The sequence below is a fragment of the Cotesia typhae genome, unplaced genomic scaffold (genome assembly GCF_013202065.1).
Source record: "Cotesia typhae breed Kobodo isofemale line unplaced genomic scaffold, CoteBio_Ctyphae scaffold_91, whole genome shotgun sequence".
Taxonomy (NCBI): domain Eukaryota; kingdom Metazoa; phylum Arthropoda; class Insecta; order Hymenoptera; family Braconidae; genus Cotesia; species Cotesia typhae.
Window position 1 is genome coordinate 2,644,496 of NW_027423781.1, and position 22,058 is coordinate 2,666,553.

Sequence of the window (22,058 nt, forward strand, 5' to 3'; positions counted from 1 at the left end):
CTATAAACTACTTTACGGTTTAGAAGCCGTTTTAAAGTAAAAACCCCCAAGTTGAGGTGGGAGGGCGGGGCTGACGAAGAAGAAGAGCACAAACGGCAAAAAGAAAAGAACGAGGACATAAAAATGAAGAAAGGACAAAAGACACACACGAGGAAAAATTCAACCCCAGTAAGAATTCCCGTAGGAGACATAAGATTCGGGATTTATGGCCACAGTTTGCAGGCAGCGCTCGACAGTCACATCATTTACCAGTTGGCACTGCACAACCACCTAACACTTTATTATACATTTTTTAAAATTATATATTTATATATTGTGTGTCTATATCTATACTCGGTACGTGCTTTTGAAAATTTATGGATTCGAATTCTTGTTTCCCACCAAAACAACACTTTAGAAGAAAACATTTATTATAAATTATCATTTTTTCATTACGACCGAACGTTTGTCGTTAAATAATCATAAATTTTTAATAAAAAATAAGAACTTGGTCAATCTTAATTTAAAGTGCATGCCTCAGAGGTTTGAGCGTAACTACTGTTTAATTAATTTTCCAATTTTAATTAAAGAAGAACACTACTGTGACGATAGAAAAAAAGAGGTGATTTTCGGGAATTTTTTTGACAGGGAAAATAAAGGAATTTGGGGATCGGATTTTTTTTATTTTATTAAGGGTACATTAAAGATTATTACCCTAAATTTTCATTAAAAAATATTTAATTATTACAGAGTTATTAACAATCTCATAAAGCACTAGAAAAAATTTCCCCCTCCATGGTCAGTTCGATAACTCAAAAACGGATCATCTGAAAATAAAAACCCAAATTGCTTTTCAATCAGTAAGGATGTAGTTATCGACGCACGTCGATAAGAATTTTGAAAATTTTCATTTAAAAAAAAAATGGTGACTGATTCAAAATTTTTTCACTATTTATACTGTTTTTTGAACTTCCCGCTAAGAAGATTGAAAATTTTCAAAAATCGGGAAGTTATTGTTTTTACCCCGTTTTCTAAAAACCGAGTTTTCATCAGATCTTGACGATTTGAGGTCCTAGAAAGCTTCCCTGACTATTCCCGCGATGGTGTCTGTATGTACGCATGTATGTATGTATGTGTTTGTGTGTATATATGTAAACCTCTCATAACTTTTGAACGGCTCGGCCGATTTGATCGCGGTTGGTGTCATTTGAAAGGGCTTGACCAAACTTAGATTTTGAATACAATTTAGACGGATTCCGACCGGTAGATTTTGAGGAATCTTAAAAAAACTACGAAAAAAAATTTTTTCAAATCAAGTTTTTTTTGAATAACTTTTAAACGGCTCAATCGATCAATTCCAAAAACTAATCGGTTCTTAACATCGAAAAACCACGTCGGTCGCCATCAAGCCGGTCAAAATCGGTTGATTCGTTCGTGAGTTATCGTTGACGAAAGAAATCGAATAAATGCGTTTTTTTTTCGAATTACACTGAAACTTCCGGTCTTAACAATTTGTGTTTAAAAATGTATAATAGAATTTGAAAAACTGCGTCGAATGCCGCCAACCGCGTGGAAATCGGTTAATTCATTCAAAAGTTATTGCGGTTTGAAAATTCAAAAAATAGTGTTTTATTAAACTTCTATCAGACTTTTGAGCTCGAAGAGCTCAAAATCGTAATAAGTACAATTTTGAGTGCTTAATTACGAAAGTATCGGGAAGTTGCAGAGATGGTCTTCAGGGCTAACCGTTTTTTGTTATAACCCGGCTAAAAAAATCTTTAAAATAAAATTTTTTTAAATGATCAATTATAAAACCTGTTATATGATTATAAATTCAAATAATGAATTTTACTGAGTATTACAAGAATTAAAAATAAATAAAAATTCAAATACTATTTAGACTCATCGATTTAAAATTTTTCGTTGATTCAGTAATCATTTTTCTTCCTGACAATGTATTTTACTTGTTCAGCGCACTAGCATGCGAAGGATTTTAACAGAATTTATTATAGCATTAACCGCGAAAAAATATATAAATTCGATAATATTTATAGTGGGAATAACGTGAGCTTACAAAAGTACAAGCTAGTAAAGGATATTGTTGGTGTTTCCGTTAGAGTGGTTAGTTTGATAATCTTGTTACTTGTAGTTCTGCTCACAAATAGTCTATACTCTGCATTGCATCGTAATAATTTAACTCGATACACACAGCTACTCACAAACACTCATCCGAGTACTTGTTGGTAGTAACTACACCGATTTTCTTCCGCAAGAAATGGATATTTTGGCAAACCACTTGTATTCTGTAAAAGGACCACTAAACATTCGAGTCACTGTAGAAAATTTGATTTTATTTTATAATGATAGTAAAAGTACACTTAAAGTTGTAAGCAAGAGTTTCAAATTTGAAAATTTAGAAACGGTAATTGAGATAAATTTTATTTAAAGGCTAGTTATCCGTCAATCGATTGGAAGTTAAATCAGACTCTTGGGTAAATCGTTCGTGTGTGCTATTTGTCGAGTGTACTAATGAAATTGGAGAAATGATTTAATGGAACTAAATCACTCGAAAATAAAAAAAGGCTACTCAATAGCCGGAATGAAAGTAGATTTTTCAAGGCATGAATGAAGTTTTCTTCTCTTTGCGGGCAATAAATATTGTATTAAAGTAAATATTGCTTCTATAATCAAAATTAACTATAAATCTGTACCTAGCAATAAAAAAACAATGTTTTTTAAAGTTCTTAACTGAGAAACTTTTGCAATTTTTACGACGATAAAAACTTTGACGATTAGCCAGTAAATATTTTCAATAACCAATTATATTCCAAAAGTTTGAACGAAGCGTAATATAAAAAAAAAGTACAGGAAAGAAGTTTATAATTTGATAAAAATTGCTAAAGATGGAAGATTTCAGAAATATGGAAAGGGTTACAAGAGAAGTGATAGTTATCCGTACAGTGAAAATCAACGGTACTTTGGTAAAACCACGTATCTTCTATGTATTTTAAATGAGAGGTACGAGGTTTTACCAAAGTACCATCGAGATGCGACATGTGACATTTGGCGAGGAACTTTCCAAATTTAGGCACGATCCTCTAGTTTATTGAGAATGCTTTCAAAAGTTACGTTTTAGCTTTGAGGTTTACCACGAAAAACTTTAGTTTTAGAGGGACATTTTTAAATGAAACAGACGGTGGATCATATTGCAATTTTCTAAGCAAACTTATGGTGTTGCTAATCATTCATGGTAATAAGTTAGAATTCAAATTTTTTTAATTGAATAACTATATCTTGCAACAATGTCTCGAGTGACCTGAGAACTGCGATATAAATCAATTAAAAATATCAATTTAACTTTGTCGCGTTATAAGATTTACCTCAAGAACCTCAATGTAATTTCCTTTGACATTTTATTCTTGATAAAATAATTGGTTTCTTCATTACGGTATTATTATTTCAAAGAATCTGCCAGTTATCCAATTAAGGTCATTACTTTGCATCTAAAATTGTATTGCATTGAACTTCTTCTCATATTTCTGCTGATATTACCGGGCTGGTTAAATTATTCTCATCAAAATGATAGAAGTAATAAAATCTTCAGTGGGCTTAATCTGTAAGCGGCTTATAGAATATCAATTCTATATGAAGCGTTGTTACAAATTGTATCATTAAATGTTCAAAGTTTGAATAGAGCATTATTCCGTTCGAAGTTTGTTAAAGTGTATATTATAGACATCATAGCATGACCACTCATAATTTAAAAACAATGGTTAAGTGAAATATTCTATTTGAACAAATTTTGATTCTGTTTTGCGTGATTTCGATAGCAAAAATTGAAAAAATTTCGGAAGCTTGCACAAGCAATTACTAAAGTCAATTTAAATCCGCGACACAAGAGATTGTGCTGTAAATGTACACTGGATTACCGGGAGCTTGGTAGTGTAGTATTTTGGATTTTCATTCGCCGCAATAAATCACAAACTCAATTAACGGCTTATGAAACTATGCACTTGGAATATTTCCCTGTTGAATTTCATCCTGTGTAGGTATTTCTAGTATTCGTTTTGTACCATAAATCTATATAATACAGAAGTTCGTGCGTTTGTGGATGTGTAAATATGAATTTGTCCATGTTTGCGAACAGGGAATGTCACATGTGTGGATTCACTCTGATCCAGACGATACTCAATGCTGTTACGTCAAATACTACTTAAATAACACTGCATGTAGATTCCATATAAAAGTTTAGTGGTTGTTAATGAAAAATGTGGTGGAATATGATTGATATAATAGTAATGGAAGTACAGAAATGGGATTCTTGAAGCTCCAGAGATTAAACGAAGGCAATGTTACTGATATTGAGTCTCGAGCTTCAATATATTTTCAACTATGATAATATTTGCTCTTAAATAGAAATTGACGGAATTATAAGTGAACTTTTTATTGAAGTATACGGAAAAAAATTTCTGGGAAAATTTACGATTCAACGATTATAAAGCTGGACCGTACTTTAGCCATGTGGGAATCTAGGCTGGTTTTCGATGTGGATTTTTTTGATAGGCAAGTATCTTGGTGGAATATTCTGAGGTCTTCAAATTTTCAGACAGAATTTTTTATCCACAAGTATCTAGGACATTCATTTTTGGATCTTAAAATTTAAGTTAAAATTGTTTTTACTATGTCTTTATACACGGAAAAAAATTTCTGGGAACATTTGAGATACAACTATTGTAAAGCTGTACTATACTTTTATTACTATAAATTTTCAAATATTTTAGAAGAAAATTTACTATTTATTCATGAAATTTTGCAACTTACCATTGTAAAAAGTAAGAGATTAAAATTTCCAGTGCTGCCTCTGTACTTTTCAATAGAACTATATCAAATTTTACAATAGTTGAATTGGAATGTTTCTCAATTAGTGTGAGTGATGACCGTGCACAGCGCTAGACTCTGAGTTTATGTAAATGTTAAAGGACATGAATACTAGTTTACCTCGGATAGCGTAGAGGGAGAGTCTCTGAGTGCCGACAAAAAGTTCTGGGTTCGATTCCCGGATAGGACGAAAATTCTGATTTCTTTTTTCGGTTACTGTATAGGTAACAATTAGTCCAACCTCCTATTTCTCTCCCTCCCTAAAATTTCTTTCAAAAAACCGGGTGTCAATTTTTACAAAAGTTGAATTGTAAAGTTTACAAACACATATTGTATAATTTGCTCTATATTATTGGACTTTTTAAGTTTCTTGTTAGCCTTGTTTGTCCGATAAAATTTAGAATAGTAGATCGTAAAAATTACTAAATGAGAAGTATAGTCCACCGTTACTATTTTATTTAATAAAAATTACGATAGTGAAATAGTAAAAATTCCTTCAATTTTTTTTCCGTGTACTTGAGACCCAATTTTATATTTACTGATATCGATCGCGAATCTGCCAGAGTAACAAACATATTTTCATACGAAATTCGAGAAAAAACAATCAATTTTTAGGCCTAGTCTACTTTTCATATATTTAAAATTTTTTTCCCGACTAACTTGTCTTAATCTGTTCTGGCTTCTAACAATAAATTTCAACAGAGAATTATCTCCGTATAAAATCAGGCTGGAAATAAAAAATAGCAATTCGCCTTTCGGCAAGAACCTTTATTTAATGTCTGTCTCGGTGATTTTTATTATTTCAGAAGAAGACGCGTAAATATTAATATTAATACTGATTTTAATATTTATTGCTTGAAGAAATATGCAGTGAAGATTTAGCTAGCTTTGTAAAGAACCCGAAACTGTCAGTATACTCAGTTACTATGTATATTATATAGAGTTAATTAGTAAAGAGCAAATATAAAATGGGCTCTAAAGTCGCTATTGTTAGCTGAGTAGTATTCTGGAAAACGAGATACTTCTCGCTGCCGAGAAGTCGCAAGCTGCGAACTGGAAGTGCCGGAATATCTCAGTAACGAGGAACAATTGTCTCTTTTATCATCATCGCTACTTTCTGAATTTCATTCTTTTTGTGATTCTCATTTCATTATTTTACATTGTAGCTTCCCAACATAGAGCTACTTTTTTTCCTTTTTTAGCTCTCAATTTTGCAATCTACAGCTTGCAATGATTTTTTAACTTTAATTGATCACCAGAACTCTTAAAATATTCATACGAGATTTCTTTTGTCTCAGAAATTGTCGTGCAAAATGTGGCATACACTTGACCTGTAAAATATTTCATTGCTTTTGAGTATCTGAAGTTATTTTTGATTAAACAGAAAATATTTGTTTGGTTAGATCTGTTCATTAATATTAACCCATATTCTGTAATGGATCATTTTTAGTTTTAATCGGTCCAATATCTAGTACGTCAATTGTTGTAGTAAAAAAAAAAAAAGGCGCAAAAAATGGATAACACGCTCAATTTCTAATCAGTTCTATTAATTTATCTATAAATTGAGTGGATAAGGCTTTCGGTACTCGTGTGTGATAACATACACTCTGCTCGTTGCGCCAACTCCAGTCAGAGTCGAAAGCCGCATTCAATCGGTTACATAATATACTATCATGCTGGATCTCATTTCTAAAAAAAAAGTGTCTATTTAAGTTGATTGAATTGCGTGATAGATTTCCACTTGCGCATTAATTTTAAGCAATCCAAAAGCTGTCACGTTAGTTAAACAGTCTGTTAATAGACGGCGCCTTCATGAGCCCTTCAACATAGTTAAATATGTCATCAAGATTACTGAATATTGCACGACTCATGATGCAAAGCATCAGAGAGTGCTTTACGATCGAAAAATTTTTTTCGCCTCATTTTGGCGGCTATTTTTATTATTATAGCCTTGTTAGTTCACGGAATCAAGATATTTTGCATACTATTGTCGAGATAATTTAATGGAGATTAATTCCATACTTTTTAAAAATTTATTTACTGCAATAGAATTTGAAAAAAACACCAAAATAGATCAAAAAATTTTCCTGTCCGTCATGTGTGAAACCCGGAAACACTGTAACTTGTGAAAAAATCCATTATTTAAGTTAAATTTTTTTTTTTTTTAATTCTAATCGACGATTGTAGGTCGATTGTAAAGAAATTCATTTTACAACAAATTTTATTTAACCCACCCCATTACAATGATATTTCCCTTACAATTAATTAACACTTAATCCTAAGTCCTATTCCCGTTTATAAGACGGTTTCCTATCAAAGCTCTTAATCCCGACAATACCCTATTATGGAGCGACCATACCGCGGTTTCTAATCATTTTTCATATTTCCATATTTCCATAATTCCAAAATTCTAATAGTTTCATAATTCCATAATTCTACACACGCACCCACAATGTAATTATTATCATTCAAACACACTAATTAAAATTTCCATACTTTATTAATTATTTTCTAAGACTATTATTTACTTTTACTTTCCAAATTAAATCTGATTAACTAATTTTCTAAATCCAAATTAAATTTCAATTATTAAATTTTCTCTTGAACAAATTTTTCATTCCTTCCTAATCCAAATTCCTATAGCGATTAATTTCCTTTTTAAAATTCTTAACTAATTTACTGCCGTGGTTTTAATAATACAACAATAAATATTTAATACTAAGAGGTCTTCGTATCTCGTATTAATAGATTAAAATTTGACGACAGAGGTCTTAATAATCTGCCGACAAAATATTCGCTACGTCCTAGTATTTTACAAATTTATTTTCCCTTGTTTTACTTTTGTTAATTTTATTTCGTCGGAACTTTTGTAATAAAATTGCACTTAATTATTTTAATTATAATTGATTTGATTTCATTTGAATTTAATTTTACCGTATTTTATAAATTATCTTATTTAATATGTTTTCGTTTTGTCCAAATTATTTGTCAGAGTTAATTAATTAATTTATTTAGTTTTAATCTCTGAATTAAGAAATTGGCAATTGGTTTTATTTCACTCAATTTTAACTAAATTATTTTACTTGTCTCTGAATAACTGAGTTTATTTTATTTTTGCTAAATTACTTTCTTTTACTTTCTTTGTGTTGTACGAAACTTCGAATTTAGTTTATTTTAATTTTGGGGATTATTTTTCACTTTATAACGCCTTGAGATTTTTAGTCTCGACCTTGTGTGTCCTTTACTCAGCGTTATAGCTCAAGACAAGATGACGGACTCTCTCCCAAACTTTTGTTGAATTTTTCTTCAAGTGAAATGATTTATTTTCTACTTTTATCTAAATGATTTTAACAATTAATTTTAAAATTATTTTCTGATTCTAATTTTACTTTTGTTATATTTCACACAATCAAAATTCGTTCCCAAATTATTTATGTTGATTTTAATTAATTTTTACTTCTGATGATTTGACTAAAACATTTTACTGAAATTATTTTAATGATTTTATTTGACACAAAATTAACTGATTTTACTCAAACTCAATTACCAGAGTTCAAATTTTCACGTGACACCAAAATCATGAATTAACAAACTAAAATAATTCCTAGTAAGATTAATCCAGACTCTGCCTACGTGTTTAATTAATAACCCGAAATAATTCCTGGTATTATTAATTAAATATTTAGTTATTTTATTTCTGACTTGTTCTTAAATTTATTGTTAACTTTATTCGGACTTTTATTCTGACTAGTTACCAAATTTTGTTCTTAACATTTCGTTAATTATTTTTGATGTTCAGTTAAATTTACTAGTACTTAAATTTTGACTAAACCAATTGCTTAAATTTTGGCAAGATTAATTGATTAAATTTTTATTTAAAGCTAATGATTGTGATCGAATGCGAAATGGCAATAACCTTCAGCCGACTTAAGGCCTGGCTGATGCCGCTTCACCGAGAATCTATTTAGACGTATTTATTGTACCTGGAGTTTCCTTGGGTTTTATTTTCAAAAATCCCTCAACGCTTTTACTCCCGAGTTTCTCGTCTTTCTTTGATGAGGTCTTATTGCCAGCACGGTCCTGAATCGCCACTTCGTAACTTAATTCTCAGAGAATATTTTATTCTGTAACACGAAATTGGTATTAGAATATTTCTTAGATTAATTAAACTTAAGCGAACCGGCATTGGGCCTAGCAAGCATTAAATTTAACTAAAATTTATCGCCTCGTTCCACAAAAAACAATAGAATAGAAATAATTACCTGAGTGAGATGTTTGCGATGTCGATTCTTCGATCGTTCGAACACAATAAAACTTACCAAAATTTGTTGGTTCGTTTCTTCTTGGCTCTGTCTTCCCCACTCTCTCTCTCTCTCAGCGCCGGCGCTACCCTCTCGGGGACTTACTCATTAGCTTAAGACTATTGGCGCGAGTACTTCGGAGCACAGCGCCCTGGGGAATTAGTCGATAATTTTAGCTCGGATCGAAGACCTTCACCGGATAAAAAAGGTCCCGTGTACTCCATTACAAAGTAATGACCTTAATTGGATAACTGGTAGATTCTTTGAAATAATAATACCGTAATGAAGAAACCAATTATTTTATCAAGAATAAAATGTCAAAGGAAATTACATTGAGGTTCTTGAGGTAAATCTTATAACGCGACAAAGTTAAATTGATATTTTTAATTGATTTATATCGCAGTTCTCAGGTCACTCGAGACATTGTTGCAAGATATAGTTATTCAATTAAAAAAATTTGAATTCTAACTTATTACCATGAATGATTAGCAACACCATAAGTTTGCTTAGAAAATTGCAATATGATCCACCGTCTGTTTCATTTAAAAATGTCCCTCTAAAACTAAAGTTTTTCGTGGTAAACCTCAAAGCGAAAACGTAACTTTTGAAAGCATTCTCAATAAACTAGAGGATCGTGCCTAAATTTGGAAAGTTCCTCGCCAAATGTCACATGTCGCATCTCGATGGTACTTTGGTAAAACCTCGTACCTCTCATTTAAAATACATAGAAGATACGTGGTTTTACCAAAGTACCGTTGATTTTCACTGTACGGATAACTATCACTTCTCTTGTAACCCTTTCCATATTTCTGAAATCTTCCATCTTTAGCAATTTTTATCAAATTATAAACTTCTTTCCTGTACTTTTTTTTTATATTACGCTTCGTTCAAACTTTTGGAATATAATTGGTTATTGAAAATATTTACTGGCTAATCGTCAAAGTTTTTATCGTCGTAAAAATTGCAAAAGTTTCTCAGTTAAGAACTTTAAAAAACATTGTTTTTTTATTGCTAGGTATAAATTTATAGTTAATTTTGATTATAGAAGCAATATTTACTTTAATACAATATTTATTGCCCGCGAAGAGAAGAAAACTTCGTTCATACAATTCTTCTCTCGTTCGAATAAATACTGGAAATAAGTAATTATTTATTAAATGTAATTTGTATTTTCTTATTTGCAATTATAGTCGTCTTCTTTTAATTTTAATTGCAAATTGTAATTGCTACGATAATTAAATGGTCACGTTTTGCAAATTATTGTAATGTTAGCTTCAATTTTCAATTAAAACATTAAGTTAGAGACAATTAATTAAATAATAGTAGTAATAATAATAATAATTATTATTATTATTACTATTATTATAATAAATATGAAGTAAGATATAAAGATCTTTCCAAGTATCGCATCAAGCTCCATCATATATATAAAAATACATAGTATACTCTGAAGCACCAACGGCGTTCGCTGTAGTGAGAGATTAATGAGAAGACTCCAAGTTCTTCTCTTGACTTATATGTACCATATATATCTTCGCATATAGGTAGTTTAAGTACTTAATGTACTTTTAAATTTACTGCACCCACTCATACGTTATGGTATATATATTTTTTATCTATAACTTCGACGAAATATATCGCTCAAGCGTTATAAATTTTTTTTTTTTTCCAATAAAAAAACATTTTAAATGATTAGTTAACATATACTTGACCGATAGTACTTTTTAGTGCTTTTCAAGGTATTTCTCAGTTCTCTAAATTTGATCGTTGAAAAATTGTTCTTGATCAATAAAAATGCCGAGTTTCGGCGAAAGTTTTCCGACCTGCGGAAAATTCAGTTCAGTCTTCATGAAGTATCTTGAAATTTTATAAAATAAAACAATGGTTAGTCCATCGGAAGTATTGATGAATTAATTCAAATCTTTAGCATCACAGATTCACCATTGATAATTTAAAAATACTTATTTATAGTACTAAATAAAAAAATTAAGCTCAATCCGAGCTCACTGTTAATTAATTAGATAAATTTTTAAAGGCTTCGTACTAATTAAACCCTGGTACGAAAAATTCCAGTAATTGAGATAGTAGTCAGAAATTAATTATTGAACAAGTGTATTTACTGTATGGACACTCGTACGAGGGCAATACCGAGCATTTACGTTTTTACCGACAGTATTGCAACTGCAGCTTCGCTTCTCCTACTTAGTGCGCTACCCCCTCCACCAATGGCCTTGAGAATCGCTTAGGGAGATCGGAATACGAATAAGTGGTGGGGGGACCGTCTCTAAGGTTATTCAAGTAGTAGTGAGCAAACAAATATTTAATTTATCAATTAACTACAAATTTATTTAGATTAGAATTTGAATTTGCGCGCGCAAGCGCACGTCTGAATATAGAGTTTACATATATTTTCATACTTATGATATATTCGACCAATCACATCACGAATAAATTAATGCCACATACATTTCATCTTAATTTTATATTAAGGATTTTATATTAAGGAAACTTTGAACAGTTTTACAATACATTTTTTTTTAAATAGAAACTTTCTAAATCTTTTCTTGTCACTTTTTCCAAAATCACCACACAGAAAAAAATTACTTGATGCAAGTAAATAATTGTGAAGAATTTCATCTGATAAATTTGAGCGGAAAAATTCTTAACCTAAGAATTTTTTTTGCTTTGAGTAAATTTTACTTGATTTATGAATTTTTCGTCTTGATTCAAGACAATGTAACCTTCAAAATTATTTATTTGGTTAAAAAATTTATCTCTTGATTCAAGTTAATTTTTTTTTCAGTGCAGCAGTCAACTAAAAAGTAGTAAAGAACAAACAAATATTTAATTTATCAATTAACTAAAAATTTATTTAGAAACTTTGAATATAACACTACTCGCAGCAATTCTAGAATCTTAAAGAACAGTTTTTAATTTTTATCAAAAACTATCGAGTAGATTTCAAGCTAAATCGAAATAAATTACACAGAATTTTTCTATCAAAAAATATTTTCCAATCGCCTTTAATTATCGGAAGCGATTTTCTCCAAAGACTGCAAAACAAATAATATTTATTTTTTCTATTTTTATATAAATTGGAATTGTCTCAGTGCCATTTAAACCCCGGATTTAACCCCCCAGAATAACATTCTTGCCAATTTAACATTTTACAACTCGCCGATGCTGAATTTTCAGCGCCAGAAATACACTTAAGTTTCTACATGTCTGCCTGTACACCAGACTGCTGCTCCTCTTACACAAGCATACGATAGCTGGAGGACTAGAGAAGACTCTTATTCGTATTTGCTGGCGCTGGCATTGGCAAACACGCTTTTCCATACCACACCCTTTTTCTACCCTGCTGTTACCCTTTTTGTTCTTTTTTTTTTTTAGCCTTTCTTTTCCAATCCCCAATCCCCGAAACCTTTCGCTTGCATTCTGTTCCTATCCTCTTTTCCGTATCACTGAAATTTTTTTTATTTTTCCTATTCTTTTATATTTTTTCTCTGTTCTCATCCGCAATTTGTTCTTTACGGTCCCTACGGGCGTACTCCGCTCATACTATATTTTATACTACATACTATACCTCTACACTCTAGAGGAGTCCTTTACGTCTTTTTTTTTTTTCTTACAACCGTCAGTGGAACCCACATGTCGACGTGCGATTTTACAGACGCAAGCATCACTATTTGCATATAAATTCTCAAACAGTAAGCTTTTTTTGTTTTTCCGCTTTGAATAATGTGTTAATTTATTGCTTTTTTTTTATTTAATTAATTCAATTAAATTAAAAATCATGATTCTAATAATTTAACAAATAATTAATTCTTTTTTTTTCTTTTTAAGCAAATCATAATTTTTAAATGTCAAGATTAAGAATAGAAATATAAATGTTAAATGATAAACGCAGTGAGTTACATCCGGGACTTGAATTTCATACTTAAATAGCCTTGGGGTTAATTAATATGCAAACCATTATAGTCTGAATAATGTTACACTTCTGATATTCATACGCGACAGTTTATACATTTTAAATAGTTTCTTGATTTAAAGAAAATATTCACTGCGAAATTTCTTAGAAAAAAAAGACGTTTTAAAAATGACTATTTTAAAAGCTCTTATATGGCTGACATGCTTTCGTCATGTATTTTTTCATATTAACCTCCCAATCTTTAAGGAATTGAAAGACTATATACAAGAAACTTTATTAAATTTAAAACATGATAACATTGAAACAATTTGAAGTTATCGATGTAATTCTCTAAATAATTAAGATTCAATTTTAATTGCACGTCTCATTAGCGAAGCGTTGAGATTGTGCTCTACTCTCGACATTTCAAAAAAAGCAATTTTCTCGAAACTGAAATTGATTTTTTGTTATTTATATTGCACCTACAGGTTAATTTGAGTGCACTAATATCAAGTCAAATAATTTGTCAGGCACATAAAATATATTTCAATAACAATTTTTTTGTTTAACATAGTAAATAATAACATTAAACATAATCTTTTCTGGACGTCCGTGTATGGATGGGTGTATGTGGCATCAAAATTGCTCGAAAAAATGATCGTACCGTAATAATTTTTTTTTAATTATCTAAAGTAACACACGACAGAATTTCTTAGTTAATATGAGCGTTCAATTCACTGTCGTTAAATTATTATTTATAAAAAACTAGTATATGACTGTTGAATTTTTTGTATATTTATCTATACATTTTTATTATAGTATTTTTTTCCTCACCTTAGAGTTATGACGCTACTAAACCATAGCAGAGTTTTCTGTTTTTTTTTTTTTTTTTATTATTTTATTTTAATTTGATTAATTATTTGATTGTTAGCAGTAATAAAGATAAAAAAAAATTGCTAAACTTCTTTAAAAGCATTTTTTTTATTTGTTTATTGAATAAAAATAAATAAAAAAAAAAAGTCAAATGTAAAATCTTAAGTTGTCACCTCGTGAATATAACTCCATCTGATATCTATAAATGGTACTTACTTACAAATCACGGTAAAGTTACATTGACTATTGAGGTGTTTTTCTACATTTTATATTTTATTTTAATCAATTTTATTGTGAAAAATGAGATTAAGAGGGGTGCACTTTTAGATTTTCCAAACTTTTTATATTCTATTTTTCAACAATTATCAACAGAATTGTAATTGGATCCGAAATTGCGAATGATCCCACAATTACCATGATATTGACGTTAATTTTCAAATAAAATTTATTTGCGTGGATGAAAGCTTCTGAGGTCACAATCGATTGCACCAAAATGTTGACATCGTTTTCAATGTTACATTCTGCGACCGGTTCACTGAATTAGAATTACAAATTACAAACAAATATTATAACGTGTTATGAAATTGTGCTGCAGCAATGAACCCGTCAGATGTATGTTATATGTTACATGCATGCTATATGTTCGCTGTAGCATAGAGAGCAGTGAATCCATAGAATACATACCGAATGTATGAAGTTTGTAGGTTGTAGGTGTGTATCTATTTATTCTCCACACTCAGCAGAGATAAAGTTGCGGGCACGGTGAATTCCAGCAACGAAATAGAGGCGGGTTGGATTCAAAATGTAACAGGGCTAGTTTTGTCTATAGTTCTGTAAGCTTTATAGTTAACTGTTTGAAACTATAGACATAAACGGTTGAGTAATTTTAGGTTTAGGCTTGAGGAAACTTTCTGTCTCGCAACCACGCGGTTCCGGACTCCTGCAGTAGATTCACTGGTTTGGGTTCAGTCTTGCGGCGGTTAACGCTGGTTTTCTTGCGCTAATTAATGTTCTTAAGAGATTACTACTCGTGTTAGGTGTTTCGCTATTGTTTAGTGGTATAATCATTTGTTGGTAAAAATCTGGAAAATTTGTAATAGCTTCGAAGCACTCATAAGTCTAAAAAGTGTTGAAAGTTTTATTTATTTTTATTTCTTGTAATACTTACTAAAATTAATTATTTTAATTTATAATCACATAACAAGCTTCATAATCGATTATTTTTATTTATTTAATAAAATGACTTCGCTACGTTTTGAAATAATTTAAATTATTTTATTTATTTACTAGCTGTTGCCCGCCCGCTTCACTGGGCATTTTATAGAATTGTATTTTTAAATCTAAACTTGAAATTTAATTAGAGTATTGTTTTGACTTTCACAAATTCCAAATTTCATCGAATTAGCATATACCTTTAATCCATGTAATTATTCCAGCTAATATTCATTGTAACTTTCAATGTGCAATCATTATAATGTTTGCGTGGCTTTTTTTCAAAATTGAATAACAATTGACACGAAGAAAAAAATTTGAAATGAGAATTTGGAGTCTATAGGAGCTATAGCTTGGAAATTAAAAATTTTTAATGTTAACAGCCACCTTCGCAAACCCCTGTGAGATGAGCTATCGTAAAATTTGCCCATAGAATTTTTCTACATCTCTTACAGAAGATTCCTACCACATTTGGAGCCGATAGGAGCTATAGTTTAAAAACGGGAATTTTTTTATTATTAACGCCCCCGCAATCCTCTTTGAGGTAGAATATCGTAAAATTCGTTCATAAATTATTTTTTCATCACTTACAGAAAATTCTTATAAAATTTGGAGTCTGTAGGAGTTATAGCTTGAAAATAAAAAATTTTGATTGTTAATACCCACCCCCGTAACCCTCTGTGAGGTGAGATATCGTAAAATTCGTTTATAGATTATTTCTACATCTCTTACAGAAGATTTCTACCAAATTTGAAGTCGATAGGAGCTATAGTTTAAAAACGGGAATTTTTCATTGTTAACGCCCCCGCAACCCCCCTTGTGGGTGAAATATCGTAAAATCTTTTCTTAGCTGACCTCTACTCGACGAAAGGAATATTCCTGCCAAATTTAAAGTCTCTAGGTTTTATAGTTCCAGAAATATCGTGATGAGTGACTATATCTATAGAAAGTCGTATATATATATATATATATATATATATATATATATATATATATATATATATATATATATATATATATATATATATATATATATATATATATATATATATAAGATAATTATAATTTTTCATTGATAACAAAATCTCCAATAATAATTATATTCCTTGCGTGCGGTAAGCTACATTATTTTTTGAAGGGAGACTCTAGTAAATTTTCTCATTAATATAACAGTAAAGTTCTTTCCACATAAGCTCTGGGTTAAAATAAACAAGCTGAACTTTTAAAAATTCAGCAATAGCTTTAAATTTTATCAGCCATCGAATTTATCGAGAATATTGTTTCGAGAAGTTTCCCAAAGGATTTCTATATTTTTTAGTTATCGTTGCAGCCTGTACTTCCTGATACCTAGAGTCTCAATACGGATGAAGGATATACATGAAAGAGAGGAAAAGGAGCAGTAGAGCATTCGATATCAGATATTTGGAGTGAAACTCTCATTCGAGCTCTTTGTATAGCTTTAAGCGCTTACCTACAACGCTACGACAGTTCAATGTATATATAGGACGAGTACAAGCATTAGTGCAAGTCGAGGATTGCGTCTCTAGAGCAGTTTATCCTCGGAATAACCTCCAGAGATATCGAAACACCGGGAACCTTCTTTTGGCCCTGAGTATTTTTATCTTTCTTTTAAAAATAATACATTGCACAAGTTCTCTATCCCAAAGTTAAACAAAGTATTGCAGCCGCTGTAACTTAGAATGATTTTGTTCCTCAGCGGAGATTGTTTGCTGGGATTGAAAGAGCTTATATACTTATATACTTAAATATGATTGATTTTCTAAATTGATTAGTTGTTATTAAGAAAAAAAAAGCCTTGCGAGGATGAAAAAAATTATTAACCCTAGAATTATAAATTAATTTATTTTTAAAAAAATTTTATTTATTTGTTGAATATAAATAATTATTTGTACATATTATCAAACTCTTCTAACACACTTTCATTAAATTTTCTTAAAAGTAATCTCTTCATTAAAGTCTATTGAAAATTTTAATTTAGTAATTAAAATTGCCGACATTAAGCGAATATTTTTGTGCTGGTGTAACAGGTTACGGTTTATTAATAACGTAATATAATATTATTCTATAATTTACGGTACTGGTGATGCAATTAGCACACTTTCGAGTTTACATGAAAGTCACAAAACTGTTTATTACAAATTTATATCATAGTTAAGTTAAGAAAATAAAATAATAATTTAAAAAACTAAAAAGTAGAAAATAATTTTCAGTAAGTTTAAAATAAAAATAAAGTAATTGAAGAAAATTATTTTATTGTAAAAAAAGCGTAAGGTATTTTAGAATTGCCGACATTTAACGAATTTAAATTAAATATTAGCAACTTTTTCCACCACAGTTTGATTAAAGTTACTTGTTATAGATTTTCTTAAAAGTTGAGAAATAATTTTCTTAAAAGTAATCTCTTGATTGAAGAATATTGAAAATTTAAATTTAGTAATTAGAATTGCCGACATTAAGCAAATTTAAATTTAAGTCAAGTAAAAATATATTTACGGCAAGTAACACATATATTATTGTTAAGATTATTATTATTCTTGCAACTATTTACCTGGAATAGCTTCAGCAAAAAATTGTTCAATTGAATCCAATTTGGTGTGTCCAGTTTTAAAATTTTATGTCAATTTAGAAAGAGACTAAACTTTAATCAGATAGCCTGAGGATTTATTTTCAAGTTCCGGACTATTCAGACGGATTAATATTGTTAAAAGTAGTTAACAATAAGATTTATAAATCTTTAACATCAAATCGACGAGTTAAATGTTCGGAGATGCGTCAAGTGTTCCAAGTGGAAGAATATAACTATTGAATGGTACTTAATTACTCGATCTACCGTCTGAGCAGGAAAACTTTGGACTACTTCTCGCCACCTATCGACTAAAGTGGACACTATTTGTTCTTGATAAAATTTGTTTCACTGAAAAAAATAAAATATTAAACAAAATCGCGAATACTCTTCGAATTACTGTTATTAACCAGTTTGCTTAGAATAAAATCTTTCCTCCAGTAATAAATCCTTCAAACAATAAATTTATTTTCTTGTTTCTGGTTTTATTTTACTAAAATTCTTTTGTTGCATCCAATTAAACCAATTAAACAGTTTCTCGATTGCAGCTTAAATTTTAATAAATTGCAATTTTCTCATTAAATTAAAGCAGCAATTGTTACAGTTGAAGCTGAAATAATTATATGCTTCGTTGAAATAATAAACATTATTTTAATAATCGGAAATTTTATTTTTATTCACTAAAAATAACTCTTTTGAAGAGCCAAACAACTGAAATCTTCTTTCTTTATAGAAGAATATCATTTCAGTTTGACATGCCTCCAGCGTTAATGCTGACTGAAAATTACCAGAACTCAATCAAACTGAGAACAAAACCCAAACTCATCACCCTTCAAACTTACCCTTCTTCTTCACAATAAAACAACTTCATAACTGTAACAGCTATACCCGGTCTAGGATAAAATTTCCGAGCAAATCAAAAGTACTATCTAAAATTGAATCAACTTCCAACTTTGAATGGTTTATAGTCTAGAATAAATAATCTCTCATCGTGAATATTAAAATGAATTATTATTTCATTAAACTTTGCTCTCATTTTACTTTCAATAAAAAAAGAAAATTTCTTTTATATTTATCTTAAGTAAGTAAAAACTTCAACTTCTTTCTTTTGTTTCGTTCATTGGTATTCAATTATCAAGCGAAATAATATATTTCTGATGCCAAAAAAGTATAAAAATGTTTACAATAATAATCAGTCATTTGTGAGCATTGACGTGAATCTACTTCAACTAACATCCGGTTTCACGGCGCCATAGACGCGTTTCCACCCTCTTGAGTCCGTATGGCTCTCTTATATTCTTTGTTTTTCACGATCCTTTTACTTTTTACATTTTCCTTTTATTTCTTTCATTCCATTTTTATTTCTGGTTTTACTTTTGATTTTTACCTTTTTTTTTTTTTTTTCTATTTATGATTTTACTTTTTTTATTCCGTTTCTCGCAACATTCACGCCACTATTCTCTACATATTCTGCTTCTTCGTACATCTGACATTTGTTTTTATTTTAGCAAGCTGTGCACTTTTTAACGGAAAATATTAATATTTTATTTTCAATTTTTTTTTTTTAACTTAAATAATACAATGACTTACATTTTAAAAATTTTTATTATAAATAATAATTAATAAATTATTTAAAGCCCATAAGTGTTCTTAGAAAATCATTTTGATTTAGTTAAATGGTTTATACCATTATTGGAGCTTTCTCAACAACTACAAATTAAACTTAACCAATTTATTATCAAACATACTGAAGTATTACTGTATCTTCGCTACTGTGTACTAACCAAGAATAAATTATTATTGCGTATTGCATATGGTTGGTGTATTTATCTTATACTGTAGTATATACTGTTTGTTAAATACTAGGGTGGATATTAAACTTTAAAATGATTTCCCACACACGGAAAAAAAATTGAAGGAATTTTTACTATTTCACTATCGTAATTTTTATTAAATAAAATAGTAACGGTGGACTATACTTCTCATTTAGTAATTTTTACGATCTACTATTGTAAATTTTATCGGACAAACAAGGCTAACAAGAAACTTAAAAAGTCCAATAATATAGAGCAAATTATACAATATGTGTTTGTAAACTTTACAATTCAACTATTGTAAAAATTGACACCCGGTTTTTTGAAAGAAATTTTAGGGAGGGAGAGAGATAGGAGGTTGGACTAATTGTTACCTATACAGTAACCGAAAAAAGAAATCGGAATGTTCGTCCTATCCGGGAATCGAACCCAGAACTTTTTGTCGGCACTCTCCCTCTACGCTATCCGAGGTAAACTAGTATTGATGTCCTTTAACATTTACATAAACTCGGAGTCTAGCGCTGTGCACGGCCATCACTCACACTAATTGAGAAACATTCCAATTCAACTATTGTAAAATTTGTTATAGTTCTACTGGAAAAGTACAGAGGCAGCACTGGAAATTTTAATCTCTTACTTTTTACAATGGTAAGTTGTAAAATTTCATGAATAAATAGTTAATTTTCTTCTAAAATATTTGAAAATTTATAGTAATAAAAGTATAGTCCAGCTTTACAATAGTTGTATCTCAAATTTTCCCAGAAATTTTTTTCCGTGTATAAAGACATAGTAAAAACAATTTTAATTTAAATTTTAAGATTCAAAAATGAATGTCCTAGATACTTGTGGATAAAATATTCTGTCTGAAAATTTGAAGACCTCAGAATATTCCACCAAGATACTTGCCTATCAAAAAAATCCACATGAAAAACCAGCCTCGATTTCCACATGGCTAAAGTACAGTCCAGCTTTATAATCGTTGAATCGTAAATTTTCCCAGAAATTTTTTTCCGTGTACTGCAATAAAAAGTTCACTTATAATTCCGTCAATTTCTATTTAAGAGCAAATATTATCATAGTTGCAAATATATTGAAGCTCGAGACTTAATATCAGTAACATTGCCTTCGTTTAATCTCTGGAGCTTCAAGAATCCCGTTTCTGTACTTCCATTACTATTATATCGATCATATTCCATCACATCTTTCATCAACAGCCACTAAACTTTTATACGGAATCTACATGCAGTGTTATTAAGTATTATTTCACGTAACCGCATTGAGTATCATCTGAAGATAATTCCGATTAGTTAGAATAGTCTTTAAAATAATTCCAACAATCAAATAAATATTCCGTTTTTATAAACTTTTATTGTAATTTATAATCCTCCGTCAATAAATATTTTTTTTTATTCCATTTAAATTATCGATAATAAACTTCTCTATTTACAATTGAACCAATCGAATTTTATAATAAAAGCTATTTAAAATAATAAAAAATGTATTTATAAACAAATAAAAAATATTGTTTTCAACTACTCTTCCTAATTGTACACTGACAGAAAATTTATGTTGACTCAAAAGATATTTTCTTGATCTAAGAATTTATTTTGGAAGACAAATGATTATTTTGCTTTAAGAATTTCTTGTCTTGATTTAGATTTTCTTGGCTTAAGAGCTATATTATCTTCAATCGATACATTTAGTTTTTCAACCAAAATAACATTATCGTTTAAAAAACTTAAAATAATTCATCAAAGTATATTTCAAAAACTAAATAGTCTTTAATTGTTGTACCGAAAAAAAATTATTTCTTGGAAATAAGTAAATTAATGACTCAAAAAAAAGCCATTGTTAATACAAGTCGGTAACATCTTGAATCAATGTTATCGCCTATCTTGAACCAAGAGACAAAAATTCTTGAAAGAAATATATCTATATATAGTTTCAAGAGTTCAAATTTTGAAGAAAAAAAGTTTGTTGAATCAAGATTGTTTTTTTATCATTCATTGTGTTAATTCGGAATTCTCTCAGTTAAAAGTCCTTGAAAATTTTTTAAATAATAAAACACTATAATTTTAAAAAATATAAATTTATTTAATTTCCGCTGAAAAAAAATCAATTTTTCCGTTAATTAATTACGAAATTAAAAATTATTTGTTTAAATCTTTTTAGTAATTTCAATTAATTTCCATATGATAAATTTTTTAATTTCCGCGTAAATAAATTCTTCTAATAAGTAGCTCAGTGAAAAAAAGTGTATCGAAATTTAACACTCGAGGTCACACGAAGTAAATATCTAAAATCGAATTGCCTTTTAATACGCGTAAAAATTGGACTTTACTTGCGGAAATCAACTGGTAGTAGTTACCACCTCCAGTAGAGTAATCACCGCTATAGTCAGACACACGGCGCAGAAGTAACCCCTGACTGAACTGGATACTATATATGATATAAAGCGAATAACCACAGATAACTTTAAAGTTTAGTGCGCCGAGCGCGCTCCTACC

At 29.7% G+C, this 22,058-nt stretch overlaps 1 long non-coding RNA gene across 1 annotated transcript; it reads right to left on the bottom strand.

The window, feature by feature from the left end:
- Positions 1 to 667: 667 nt before the first annotated feature.
- Positions 668 to 9,150, bottom strand: LOC141537619 (uncharacterized). Its single transcript, XR_012480953.1, has 3 exons — positions 9,120 to 9,150; positions 8,841 to 8,981; positions 668 to 806 (listed from the first exon to the last, which is right to left on the bottom strand). It is a non-coding gene; the product is annotated as an uncharacterized LOC141537619 (long non-coding RNA).
- Between the last annotated feature and the right edge of the window lie 12,908 nt (positions 9,151 to 22,058).